The 14,750-nt window shown below is 43.5% G+C and overlaps 1 non-coding gene across 1 annotated transcript; it reads right to left on the reverse strand.

The window, feature by feature from the left end:
- Positions 1-14,024: 14,024 nt before the first annotated feature.
- On the reverse strand, positions 14,025-14,106 carry TRNAS-UGA (transfer RNA serine (anticodon UGA)). The gene has a single exon. It is a non-coding gene; the product is annotated as a tRNA-Ser (tRNA).
- Between the last annotated feature and the right edge of the window lie 644 nt (positions 14,107-14,750).

Below are 14,750 nucleotides of genomic sequence, written 5' to 3' on the forward strand. Positions count from 1 at the left end.
TGGTGCAAGACAGGGGGTCTGCTTGGCCCTCCGTAGAAGGTTTGTGAAGGAGGGCAGTTATTGAAGGGAACTGTGCAGGTGTGGTTGAGAATAGCAGTCTCCAGGCCTGTAGGCTATGTTAGCACAAGAGGACTGAAACAGCAGCTTTTGCTGCCTAGGCCATAGATACCACCCTGACTGCACCCGATCTCAAAAGCACTAAGCAGGGTCGGGCCTTAGTACTAGGGCAGGCGGCATTCCACCACACATGGACCACTGCAGAATTTCACACAGTTTTAAGCTAACTACATAGAATTCTGTGGAGTAGAACTCTGTGAGCTCTGTCCATCCTTAGTGTTAAGTCAAGAGTAATAAGGCTGCACCGTTTTAAGACAACGGCATTTGTGAACATAGTTGAACAAAAAGTTTAGTAGACCGCGGACTTTCTCATAAGTCGTAAAATTCCTTTCACCTATTTACACTTGACCACCAAAGCTGTCTTATAAAAACAAATTATAAGGCAGGACGCAAGCTGGTGTTCTTTGTCACCTCGGCAATAGTCCTGTAGTTGAGAGTGTTTCTTAGTTTGCAAGTGCTTCTCCCAAGATCAAGAGAACACACAGTTGTTGTAATGCTGGACTAACATTGTTTTATATTCTTTGGCAGATTGAAAATGGTAAAATCAGAGCCGTACTAAAGGCCAACTTAGTCCTCGTCCAATGACACTGAGTTGAACATGTCTGTATGTTGGGTAATGTCTAAGGCTCTTCTAAAATTGTATCAATCATAAGGAGCCTCTTTGTTGAAGACAGTCAAAAAGGATAGAATCATTTTCATGTGTTTCATGACACAGACACTCCTTTATGGCTACACTAAGATTTAAACATAAATGGTTCCATATTTCTTGAAGCAGTAGATTATTACCTATAAAAAATAATACTACGTCACATAAAACCAATGCCAAGTGAGAGCTTTATTACAAAATGCTTAAAGAAACGCCAACAGTTAATTGAATTCTCATAATTCAGTAAAATGTTAATTGAGAAATTTTAAGTGAGGATTACACTTCCAGCAGCATATCAATTCTCATTTAAGGTACATGAAAAATATATACTTAATTAATATTTTCAATTTGTGGTATAGCAGTGTTGAACAACAAAGTGTCTTTTCGGCGAATAGCACGCTACTCTGGAACCCAAAAGCATTATTGGTAGATTAGTATGGGAAATACGAGTATAGTATGCTGTGGGGGTGATTGCAAAGCAGCTTGAAGGTGGATTTTCTGGCAAGAGGTGGGCTTGTGGCTTTACATGTAGGAGTAGTCAGGTGGCCGAGTTCTGAATACGTTGTAGTTTTTTCATAGTAGTTAGAGATGATCCATGGTAGATGCCAGTGGCATAATCCAGTTTAGATGGTACAAGCGAGATTGTAACCTGGACCTTGTGTGGAAATCTGATGTGGAGTAAGATGCATTAGGGAGTTTTCATGGTGATGAAGCTTGATCTTGCTAAGTTGTCCACTTGAGCATTCATTGTTAACCTGAAGTCCATGGTAATTCAAACATTTCTAACTTCTGTGGATACATTAGGAGGTGGCCCCAGATCACCAGGCCACGTGCAGAGTGGGTCATAACTTTACATTCACCACATGTATTTTCACTTTGGAAGCATTCAGTTTGATATGGATCAATGTCATCAACTGATCAACGGCTTTGAGGCAACTGAAGATTTCTGAATTTCCAATGTATTTGTGGCACCTCCATTTCAGGAGTATTTGTTTGTCAGCTGCATAGTTGTAGCATGTGAGCTGAAATTCACTGATCAGTGCCGATAATGATATCATGTAGATGTTGAAAAGCATGGGTGAGGTGATTGTGCCTTAAGGGACTCCTGGTTTTCTGAAGTAGGGATTGGAGTAGAAAGGGGGAGTATGAATGACATTTATTCTGTTTTGAAGGTAGGATGAGATCCAGTCAAGAGCAGTCCCCTCTATGCCAGTTTTGTAGAGTCTTTGTATTAGACTATCATGGTCAACTGTATCAAACGCAGCTGAGAGGTTCAGGAGAAGTAGTGCAGCAACTCCATTGCAGCCTATTGTGTTTTTTAGATTGTCCCAGATGATGATGAGGGAAGATTCAGTGCCTCTTCCTGGCGGAATCCAGTTTCTTTGTCTGAAAGTATAGCGTATCTTCAAGGAATTGTGACATTTGGGCAAAAGCTGCTCTTTCTATCAGTTTGCCCAGGAAATGTCCATTTTTGATTGGTCTGTAGTTGTTGGGGTCATGCTGGTCCAGGTTTTGTTTTCTTCAATAATGGGCATATGTGTGCCTTTTTAATGTCTTCAGATAACATCCCCCTAGTTAAAGAATTATTGATGATTCTTCTTACTGGTGGGGCAGCAGAGTTAGCTAAAATAATGTTCTTGTAGATGTGTGGTGGACAAGAGCAAGAAGGGCAGCCAGGAGGCTTGTTTGCTTTGACTAGATCCATAAATTCACTTTGTGATATTTGTTTGAAAGAGTACATAGGCTGGGTTGACTTACTCTTGGTGGGTATTTTTGGAAACGTTCATTAAAACAGGAAGATAAAAAAGATCACTCATTAGAGAGTGGCATTGCACCCCCCATAGTTGATTTAAGTATTGCTTGTGATCAAATATATAGATCAATGAACATCAGATTTCTTTAGTGTCTTCCTTTCTTGGGTGAGCCAGATTTCAAGAGTGTTTTTTCAGAGCCATGTTTGGAATTGTGTAACCAGATTGACTTTTCAGCCTGGAGTGTGCATTTTAATTCTTTTAATCTAGGTCTAGTGTCTGTCCTGGTCACTGAATACTTTGGCTGTGTTCACGAAGCTTCATCATCTCCATGATACCGAGAGTGCAGAATTATTAGGCAAGTTGTATTTTTGAGGATTAATTTTATTATTGAACAACAACCATGTTCTCAATGAACCCAAAAAACTCATTAATATCAAAGCTGAATATTTTTGGAAGTAGTTTTTAGTTTGTTTTTAGTTTTAGCTATGTTAGGGGGATATCTGTGTGTGCAGGTGACTATTACTGTGCATAATTATTAGGCAACTTAACAAAAAAAAATATATACCCATTTCAATTATTTATTATTACCAGTGAAACCAATATAACATCTCAACATTCACAAATATACATTTCTGACATTCAAAAACAAAACAAAAACAAATCAGTGACCAATATAGCCACCTTTCTTTGCAAGGACACTCAAAAGCCTGCCATCCATGGATTCTGTCAGTGTTTTGATCTGTTCACCATCAACATTGCGTGCAGCAGCAACCACAGCCTCCCAGACACTGTTCAGAGAGGTGTACTGTTTTCCCTCCTTGTAAATCTCACATTTGATGATGGACCACAGGTTCTCAATGGGGTTCAGATCAGGTGAACAAGGAGGCCATGTCATTAGATTTCCTTCTTTTATACCCTTTCTTGCCAGCCACGCTGTGGAGTACTTGGACGCGTGTGATGGAGCATTGTCCTGCATGAGAATCATGTTTTTCTTGAAGGATGCAGACTTCTTCCTGTACCACTGCTTGAAGAAGGTGTCTTCCAGGAACTGGCAGTAGGACTGGGAGTTGAGCTTGACTCCATCCTCAACCTGAAAAGGCCCCACAAGCTCATCTTTGATGATACCAGCCCAAACCAGTACTCCACCTCCACCTTGCTGGCGTCTGAGTCGGACTGGAGCTCTCTGCCCTTTACCAATCCAGCCACGGGCCCATCCATCTGGCCCATCAAGACTCACTCTCATTTCATCAGTCCATAAAACCTTAGAAAAATCAGTCTTGAGATATTTCTTGGCCCAGTCTTGACGTTTCAGCTTGTGTGTCTTGTTCAGTGGTGGTCGTCTTTCAGCCTTTCTTACCTTGGCCATGTCTCTGAGTATTGCACACCTTGTGCTTTTGGGCACTCCAGTGATGTTGCAGCTCTGAAATATGGCCAAACTGATGGCAAGTGGCATTGTGGCAGCTGCACGCTTGACTTTTCTCAGTTCATGGGCAGTTATTTTGCGCCTTGGTTTTTCCACACGCTTCTTGCGAACCTGTTGACTATTTTGAATGAAACGCTTGATTGTTCGATGATCACGCTTCAGAAGCTTTGCAATTTTAAGAGTGCTGCATCCCTCTGCAAGATATCTCACTATTTTTGACTTTTCTGAGCCTGTCAAGTCCTTCTTTTGACCCATTTTGCCAAAGGAAAGGAAGTTGCCTAATAATTATGCACACCTGATATAGGGTGTTGATGTCATTAGACCACACCCCTTCTCATTACAGAGATGCACATCACCTAATATGCTTAATTGGTAGTAGGCTTTCGAGCCTATACAGCTTGGAGTAAGACAACATGCATAAAGAGGATGATGTGGTCAAAATACTCATTTGCCTAATAATTCTGCACTCCCTGTAGAATCCCTTAGTATGGAATGGATTTTGGCTCCAATTCTTCTCATTAAAGTTAATGATAGTAGATAAATCTATACGTTCTCCTTTTATGTTTATTTTAATGTAGCTGTGTTATTCTTGTTTCCAACCTCCAGAGTGATTTGAGTAGAGCCATTGTGCTCTATTTAACTGTAATGTGTTCAGAGTGCACGTTTCATAGTTGTATTTTTGTTTTTGCATTCAAATGTGTGATCCATTGGCATACAGAGATTAAAAACTCTACAGGTGGTGCTTTAAGGCAGCCAGGTTTATATGGACATAATTTAAAAGGCATGGTTACCATGATCCACCTCTCCAAGTAATTTTTATATGACTTTAACTTTTTGGGATGAAAATTAGAGTTTGGCTTCATAATCCTATTTACTAGTCTTTGCATTCCATACCTTTCATCAGGTCCTTCTCATATATGTTTTTCTGCTGATGTGCGAGGGTCAATAGTCAGTGTTGAAAAACATCTTCAAACCAAAATGACGGAAACAAATGATCTAAGGTGGAGTCTGTGTGCCTGTACAGTGTGGTTTTCAGGGGACTAGTCATCTTAAAATGCAATCCTGAAACTGAACCAAAACATTAAAAAAAAAAGAAGTTGTAATATTTTGAGCTTAACACTAAATGGCAGTAGCGTACGTGGCATGTGATCTACAACAACAGACCTTTTTTAAGGCATGAGCAAAGTTGCCAATTGTCCAGGGCTGACGCCTTCCAGTGGCCCCCGGGCAAAGTGGTGAGGAAGTCTCCAAAATCCCACCATATTAACAGTGAGCATGAAAACAGAATCTTAATTCACAAATGCTTAGTGAGCATGCCCAGTATGTCCAAACTCATGTAGGCACTTAGTAGCATCTACGTGATAAGAATATTCTTTCTATCTCATGGCTCTCTCCTTACTTCACCTCACTTTTTCTACTTGACCTCTCTTTTTGTCACTGCTAATCTCTACATTTCAATGTTCCAAATCCCCCTCTCTAGCTCAACTCTCAATATCTGACTTACATCTTCATTCTGTTGGCAAGAAAAAGTCTGTTGGCAAGAAAAAGTCCCCTGCGTGGTAATGAACGTGCACTGCCCTGAGTGTCACAGCTGTAGAAATATCCAAATCCTTAGTACTGATGTTTTCATCATGAGTGAATTAGGAATATACACGTGCGCCATGACTTAGGCTGTGTCACAGATTGCAGTCTTGTCACCCAGGGAGTGAAACACAAAGTGTTACACTGGTAACAGTAAAAGACTGCTGGCCTACCTCGAATGAAATAACATGAGTGCTATGGTGACTGTAAATAGTTTTATTGTGAAAATACTCATAGTGAACAAGTCTTTTTACCTGTGTCACTGCAGTGAGGCCTACTGGCCCACTTGTAAAGTTAATCTTCTGTGTACCTTACTCGCCCTTGGCCTACATTATGTTAGTATGTAACAATTAGTCACTGGATTAAATTGCACCAATGGATACCTCTTTGTTAGGAATCTTGAAAATGAAGTCCTTTTGTTCCTTCAAACCATGGCCTTTACTACATCATGAAATGGGAGAGTGACCGCCTGCGGAGCCGGACACTCTTGAAACCTTCCTCCACCTGCTGAGGTGTCTCTTGAAATTTTAGGAATTTGCTGGTCTGTCCCTTTCCCCAGCTGACACCTTTAAGTATATTACCATTTCGGACTCTCCTCAGAGTCCTCCTTCGAGTCCAGCTTTTGATTCTGCTCCTGTGGTTGAATGGTTCAGCCAATGCTGAATTCATTGGCTCCTTTATAAAGGACTGCAAACCCCCCTTCCCACCCCACTCTGGAAATACAAAACAAGTTTACATCCTCAGCTACAAGAGGATCCTGATACTTTATTTTCTGGGTACATTTTCTGGCCTCCATTACTCCCTGCAGAGACTCTTCCATCAGCACAACACACATGTACTCTGCTGTACTCTGAATATGCCCCAGCTAGGAGACTTTGTATAAAAGGGACAGTAATTAACCAATTAACCTGGTCATTGTGAAGAAATGGGCCATTTTCTGTGTGACTTGCACAACTAATGGGTCCCCATTCACCCTCCACTGGCAACCACCCACACGTCATAGTTGCGATTGACTCTCTCAGGGTAGCGGAGCAGGGCAGTCCAAGGCCTACGTAAGGGAGGGGGTGTGGCTACTGATCACCATTTGTTAGCACACAATAATAACACTCACCAAATAAGTGTCCAGTCAGTGCTGTTCCTTTAGAAAACTGAAAGTACATTTATTACACAAACACACTACTCAGTACTACACAGTAATTTACAAATATACATGAGGCTGGTGGGAATAGCTTTGGCAACATTTGACCCTCAAAGGGTCATGACTCCAAAATTCAGGGCACACCTCCTTCATGTATAGCACAGTATCTAACTTTGCATGGGGGAGTCAGTTTGCATCAGGTGGTCAATGCTGTCCCATTCAACATTGAAATCACATGTTATGGTAATACCTCATTTCATTACAGACTTCCCCATAACCTATCTGTAATTATAAAAATTAGTCAAGCATGACAATCAAGTACCCACCTCAGCAATAATATAGCATGACACCCCCCCCCCCCCCACTATCAGCAATAAAGCATGGCATCTCCTTCTGCACTTATAAGTAACCAGGCATTATTATAAGGTGCTTGTATCATCAATAATAAACAGTGCAGCCTATTAGGAATGCAAATTACTGTCAGAATTAAACACTCTTTAAATAAACCATGGCTATTACCATTTTCAAGAAAACTTTTAAATAAAGCATTTTCCATTAAAGTATGTGTCTGTGTCTGTTTAACCATCTTTAGGACACAGATTATACAGCCACAGAGTCACTCCCTAAAGAGCGCTGCACTCCCAGCTGTAGAGCTACTTTTGCAGCCCAGGGAATGCTTGAGAGACTAACAGAAACCTTTGTTTGGTCTTTTTTCTAGACCCTCCAAATTTAGGGTGAGTACTTTTACTAAATTTCTTTGTGGGGGCACTGGTGCACTCTGGCAACTCACCTCCCCCACCAATATGTTCCAAAGGCCATTGGTGGTGCCCCTATCATCATAGGACCAAAACATCCACGAGGCTTTGGGCTCAAAAAGCTACCATAGGGCATTATGGGGTGCTCGCTCGTTGGGAAGCATGCATTTTTTGTGAGCGGCTCCAGCTTCTTGTCTCTGTTATAATGCATTGAATCATGCCAGCATTTTCTTTTTGGTCTGTTCTTTTTACCCACCATGGATTATTTACATCAAGGGAAGCCCAAGGAGCTCACCCTGGCTGCTCCAACAGCGTCCTGCGTCGAGAGCATTTCCTTTGTTACCCGCAGGAGCTAGCAGCACTCCTCTCTCCCGAACGTTCATGCAAGCAGGTACTGGTTGTCATGGCGACCACCTGCCCTCCCCGCACACGGGCACAGGGAGCGGGGCAGGACCCCCAGGGGTGGGTAAGTACAGGGGCATTCTCCTGTCCTCTTCTCCACAGCCTGGGCTCAGAGCTAGGATCTTGGGCCCCTTCTCCTCCATTTAGGGGAGTGGGATGTGCTCCCCCATGCAGTGGTACATGTCGGGTCCCAGAGCTGGGGATCCTGGGCCCCTCGCTGACTTCTTGACAGGTGCAACAGCACTCACTGCACACATGCGGTGGTGGGGAGCCTGGAGCTGAAGGTCGTGGGCACCCACGGATGATGACCTTGGCCAACTGGAGGGCAGGCTACACTCCAGCAGCAAAGCTGCAGGAGCTCCTGGCCTCGCTGCAGGGTCAAAGTTCAAATCCTTTCACTGCCCATATCTCGGCTCCCGTTGGGCCGTTCTTCATGCTTTTGGGCTCATTTTGCTCCTCGTGCCGGGCTCATGCCTCCTAGAGCACTTTCCTCAGATCTCCTGGTCGCCAAGATAGTGAACTTTGCTGGGAGCTAATACCAGTGGCTCCCTGCTCCAGTCTTTATTCTTTTTCTCCTCTGGGGCTTCTTTCCTCCTTGGTGTAGAGGTCCAGTTCCTTCCCCCAACTAGTCCTCATTGAGAATAAGGGGACCAGCTTCCCTGGTCCTGGGAAGAGCCCCTCTGGTTTTTGGCCAACTGCAGTTAAAGTCCTTAGTCCAGATGGATATCAGTGGGTTCTTCTTTCCTGTTGTCCTTGGCTGCCACCACCAGTCCCAGTCCCAGCCCCAGTGTCTAGCAGAAAAACACAGCCAAAAGAGAGTTCTCTTTCTTACGCAATGCCTTAAGCGGGGAGAGATTCTTGAAGCAAGGCACCTCTGACCTATCCTGGGGTGCCACATCACCTCTGCACCCCTGTCCCAACCCTCCTGAACAGCATGCTGGGACAATTCAAAATGGCTTTACCCAGGAGTCGCTAGTCACATCTCCTCCTGGGGCCTCAGCTCTGCCCCTTTTTAACATCACTGCCTTTTCCACAAAACTCTCAAAGGGAAGACACCTACTGTGTTGACTCTAGTTTTCAGGGCTTCCTCCTTTGCTCAGTAGGCGTGCGCTTGCCCATCCCGGTTAATATGTGATCGTTGATTGATGGATTCAGATATTTAAACCTTACCCCTTTCCTGCTCAGGAGCTGAGTGAAGCACTGTTAGTTGCTCCCTTTGTGTGAGGCGGCCTACGTTCCTGCTGCTGGAGAGAAATGTGATTAACTTGGCATAGTAAGATGAAAAAAGGCCCTTGCTCTGACCCTGAGATGAGCTTGAGAAATATGAGTACCCTGGATGACCCATGAGCTGAACAGATTTCGTCTTGGTACTCTCATATTTGAGTTTGATATACAGATTCCACCCCAGTTCAATACATTACCGGAGTGGAGTGTCACTGCAGACAAGGCAGTAAACTATACTGACTTTCGCAGCGAGTGTGCATTAACATTATGAGGCCTAACCCAAGTCAATATCAAATCCAGTGGATTCCTTTATGCTGCAGGAAACCTGTGCACAGTTACAGGGTTGTGCTCAACGGGAGTCTTACATCGGCATCCCCCTCACATGTGCACACATGTATGCACAGGTGTTCAAGTGTAACCAGTCAGGTGCCTCTTACACTTGCTGCATCGCAGCAGCCTTGACTAAAAAGGGGAATGCTGGTGGAAAACACACGCAATTCATTTGCTGTGTATTTACCATGGGTGAGTCACAAGTGGTGGAATTCATCCACATTAAAAAGGTCACATATCAAGTGGTCAATAAGCAAAAAATCTGGGAGGAGTTGATGAGCAGAACCCAAGGCCTCATAATAATTATTACCAGACATCTATAAATAGGAGCACCTTAGGGCCTCCCCTTCATTTTGCGACAAGGCACACATGGGACACAAGTAAGACCATCAAAATGAAGATCTAAACTATGCAGTTACATTTAACTTATAGTAGTTTTTGTTAGCATCTCTACATTGGACTAGACACATGGCCATATAGTTATCAGGAAATGAAACTTTAACCTTTTTTTTAAGAACTCCAAACTCAAAATCTAAAGCACACTTCCACAGTTATAAATTGCCCCTCTGCCTCAGCTTGGCGAACCCAAAAACCTGTGCATTGAATGTGCTGCTCCATAGGCTAGTGTCGGCTGGTGGAGTATCTGCCCCCAGCCCAGTTGGGTGCACAAAAAAATTAAAAAGTAAACAGTTGCTTAAAATAAGCAAACAACCTTAGTTCTGAATACAACAGGCCATCACGATACTCCAAGGACACCGACATGGTTGACAAGCAACAAGTGGATAGGGAATGGAGAAGCTTTATGGTAGTTCTAAAGAAAGTGAAAGGACTGCGTTATAGGCTGGTCTTGGAGGGGGCGCTGGTGGGGAGGCGATGCATCAAGCATTATGTCAGGGACAAGGAGCTTCTGATTTGGAGTAATGAAGAATACCAGTAAGTAATAGGTTTTAGCACCATATCTCTTGCATATGCTTACACCAATATAAACTGAGATGCAGTGACAAATAAAACAATAAAAACAAAAGTCTGGTCAGCACTCACAACACAGAAACATCTCCCACATCGGTCACTCTATGAGTTAACACATTCACAACCAAGTGGCTCCAGTATAATTCCACCTGTGCTGTCTTTCCACAAAGCACAAGAAACCTCATCAGAGATCAAAATTACTGAGAGCCACTGGAATTAGGCGGCATTGGAGGGCCAAGTTATGTAGCAGGGTTGAGTAAATTATGCAACAAGGCAACTTATGTGGTGTAATGATGCACATTTTGTGATAGTATTACTTTTTTTTCATTTTTCATTTTTACACTTGTTAACTAGGTCTGAGCATTGGTTGCACCTCATTAGTACCAGTGTATCACCCCAATATAGTAATAAGCAACATAAATTTGACCTGACAACCTTTGCAAAGGACGTTGCAATGTGTGCAATACAAGTTGCTGCATTTTTTGTTAACTTCTGAACCGTTTGAGCTAAAGACTTTTTTTTGTTGTTAAAATCAACAGATTATGCGGCAGATGATATATTATGCAGCAAATGCTGAAAGTCTTTAGTAATGCTATAAACGCTGTGGGCACATGATGCATAATTCTAGAGGCCTTGAAACTTGAAATAAATACAAGTACACTAGAAGAATTGTGACGAGTTTGATTAGGACTCATTGTGATGAAAATGATCAGCAAGCTATCAAGTAATCTCACATCAAATTAACAAGTAGGAGGGCTGACAACCATCCTCTCAGGGTCGAGATGTGCATTTCACCATCCTCAATGTTTTTGTTGCAGGTCTCATTTGCATTTGACTTGGCGTGCAGGACGAGTGAGAACCGGGTCACATAGAAATAAAGTGATCCTTTTTAAATGTTTAGTTTTAATTCACCTTCTTCTGTTTAGCTCCTTGAAAATAGACTTTTTCCGCTTTCTTGTTTGCGCCTGTGCCCGTAATGTGAAAGGTAGTCAGAGCTTCTGCGCGGCCCTTAGTCATCTGAGGCACCACCCACCTGCAATGGACTTTAAACATCACCAACTTGCATTTGGTGCTTTTGGCTTCATTTTTACCTTTTCGATGTGAGCTCAGAGATTGGAGCATGTAAAGTACTGTAGGCTAAAAACATAAACAGCAGAATGTGAATAGGCCACACAAGACATTATGTCGCTTGACAGATGGGTATGTTAAGGAGACTGGGTGGGGCAATAGGGCTGCTTTCATCAATACGTGCAGCTCCTCGGTTATTTTTTGAATGAACTGCTCTGTCATTGGATCACATCCAGGGCCAGCTTTAGGCATGGGTGAGCTGGGCCCAGGCCAGGGCGCAGATATTACTAGGAGCGCAGCTGGGAGCTGCCTGACTTAATGTCATGCAAACAGCAGCTATCCCACTAGCTATCCCAGCACTCTATCCCACTTTGTCTCAATCAGTCCCGTTAAAGACTTGGGGATTTTTCTTGTGCCCCTTAGCGCCCCCTAACATCACCAGGTGTGCACCGTATTTAAAATACGGTACACCATGACGATAGCTAGGGGACTAGTGTCAGTATATTTTACGCTAGTCTGGAGCTTTGCGTTAACATTTTTTTATGCTAGTCGTGCAAAGCCCATTGATGCCCATTGCAATCAATGACGTGCCTCCTTTAAATGATGTTCGGGGAGAGCACACCGCGGGTAGGTTACATCAACCAACACCGCCGAGTTCCAAAAGTGACTGGCTGGACCGTGTTATTCCCCAAGGGGCCCCCCAAATGAAGAGGGATGGGCGACCTTTTTTGATTCAATTTTTGACGAGACAGTTTACTCAAATGTAAGTGACTGTTATACATTTTCATATACATAATAGATAGTGTCTCTTTCATTTACCATACAGTCAGGAGAAGTTTAGTTGATTGTAGGTCCTGATGAAGCGTTAGAGGATCTTTCACGACCACATTACGCGAAATATGTTGACCAGACCTTAGGGGTCAGGTGACAAATTCCGAGATCTCCAGGCATTTTTTAAAGTGGTTGAGCATGAACCTCATTCTCCACTTTCTGTACGTTTTTTAATCTTGATCGCAACCCCTTGATATAACTATTAAAGCAGATTGCTGTGGGGTTGCTAATCAATTTTAATCTATCTACTCTCCTGCTATAACGAGTGTCTGACCATTACGACCTTAACGGCAGTCACCTCTAAAAGATCTCCGGCAAAGAGCCCCCGAAAGGGGAGCCCATCAGATATTGCACCGCCGGTCTGACGAGGAGCTTCCCGATGATGAAGCATGACATCCATCTGGGTGTGTGAGGGCTCTTGCTCCTGAACATTTAATGTCCCCCTAGACACATGGAACAGTGTACCTTTTGTTGTTGATTAGTCTTACTGGGAGAACGTACACTAGACCTTTAACCTCCCTATCCCTCTCTTTGTTGGTGCCTCCTTTAACGCCTGCTCTGAGGAGGCGTTAAAAGTGCCGAAACAAATGACACAAAGAAATCTTTTAGATTTCTTTGAGCCACTTTTTTCGCTCCCTCCGTAATGGGGGGAACGCCCCCTTTGCGCCACATTATGCATGGAGCAGGCATAATGTAGCGCAAGGGGTTACAAAGTGGCACAATGCATGCATTGCGCCACTTTGTAAATATGGCGTTGGGATTTTGGCTTGTTGGGCCACAGTAGCGTAAAAAGAAAAATGACGCTAATGTGTCACAAGGAGGCGCTAGGGGCTCTTAAATATTCCCCCTAGTATTCACCCCTTAATGTACCTCAGCCTAATTGTCAGCATCCCATCAGGCCCCTGCTGCCTCCCATCTTCCTCACTCCTCTGAGCCTGGCATGGGAAGCACAATCCGCTCCACAACAAACACCAAATTCCCCCATCCCCGCCCCTTCTGTCCCAGCCTTCATCACACCCTAACAGGTTACCCCATCAGTGTGCACAATTGCTTCCTCAGAGAATGATGGAGCCCCCTTGCTATATTTAGAGCTGATGCTTCTACCTTGGTTTTAACTCATTGCTTAGAGTGCCGCTTTTTAAAATGTTTGTTGTCGACTCCAGCAGCTGGGAGAGCTAGAGGTTAGTGATGAAGACAGATAATCTCCAATCATCACCCTGCCCTCCTGAACTTGTAAACGTGTCCTTTACAAATGATTATCAACTAGACGTCGGAAACCATATATTGCGGGTCACAGTTTTTCATGCTCATAATAAACGTAAGGACTCGTGCTTCAGAGGTGGTGCAGCCAAGCGGTGAAAAGCATTTGGTTCACGTTGCTCCCTCTCCTGGGACGAGGGTTCGAATCTCTTTTCTGCCAAGTACAGACTCTGGGTTGTTTTTAACAGACTCCTTCGCTTTTCCAGACATTCACAATGACTCTACCAACACGTCCTTAATTTTAAAAGTTACACTTCGCGCTTTTACAAACTCTTTCTAAATAAACTGCTTAACTGTGGACCGCAGGAAATCGGCTGATGGGTGTGATGCGATGCATTGCTTGTCTGCTTAGATGAACGTCAAAAGTATTGTTTAATCAGTAATACGTTCTCTACAGTAGTAACCCTTTCTTCTCTCTGACATATAAGAACGACCCTGAGCTAAATAATGTAATAACATAAATATAAAGGTTATGTTAGTAAATAAATTTATCAAAGATATTTGAAACCTTTTGCTAAATGTATGACGTAGTCGGCAGGATTCGAACCTACGCGGGGAAACCCCAATGGATTTCAAGTCCATCGCCTTAACCGCTCGGCCACGACTACCTTGTCGTGACCTCTTCATCACCCTCACATTTTCGTTTCAATATGAAGTGCTGTGACTGGCAAGAGATCGGTGATGTATGAGTGTTTCTAGTACGAACTTTCACTATTAACAAAGGAAATATCATACGCGTTTTTTGTGTGAGAACTAAAATCAGCTTCGTCTTATATCAGTGGTCTTCAATTGCTATTTCTCAGAGCCCCCCGTGCTAAATAATTTGAAGTCAGGGCCCCCTCTAAAACTTTATGGCAAGGATTTCTGAAGTGGTAGGATGAGGGCTGACCACAATGGGCTACAATTGTGAGATATTACAAGGTTAGTTATTCAGAGGCTCTCATCTACACTAAATGTGAGACCTATCAAAGAGTAAATGCATCAAACAACAGAAATTGATCAGCAAACACTGCTCCTCATAACTGGTCCAGAATGCACCAGCAGTCACTGCACTAATGTTTGCTGCTGACTAGCTGTTTGCGACGTGTGCCTCTTTCACCCTTTCTCTAACATGTCTGGCCATCGCTCCAAACTTTGGAGTCTCTGGGTCCTGCCCCTTTTGTAAAGAAAGGCAGCGATAGTTGTGCTGCAGGGGGCTCCTGGCACTCCAGGACTCAGTGGCAATGCACCTGCTTCTCCAATGATAGCCACT

Source organism: Pleurodeles waltl, chromosome 12 (genome assembly GCF_031143425.1).
Source record: "Pleurodeles waltl isolate 20211129_DDA chromosome 12, aPleWal1.hap1.20221129, whole genome shotgun sequence".
Taxonomy (NCBI): domain Eukaryota; kingdom Metazoa; phylum Chordata; class Amphibia; order Caudata; family Salamandridae; genus Pleurodeles; species Pleurodeles waltl.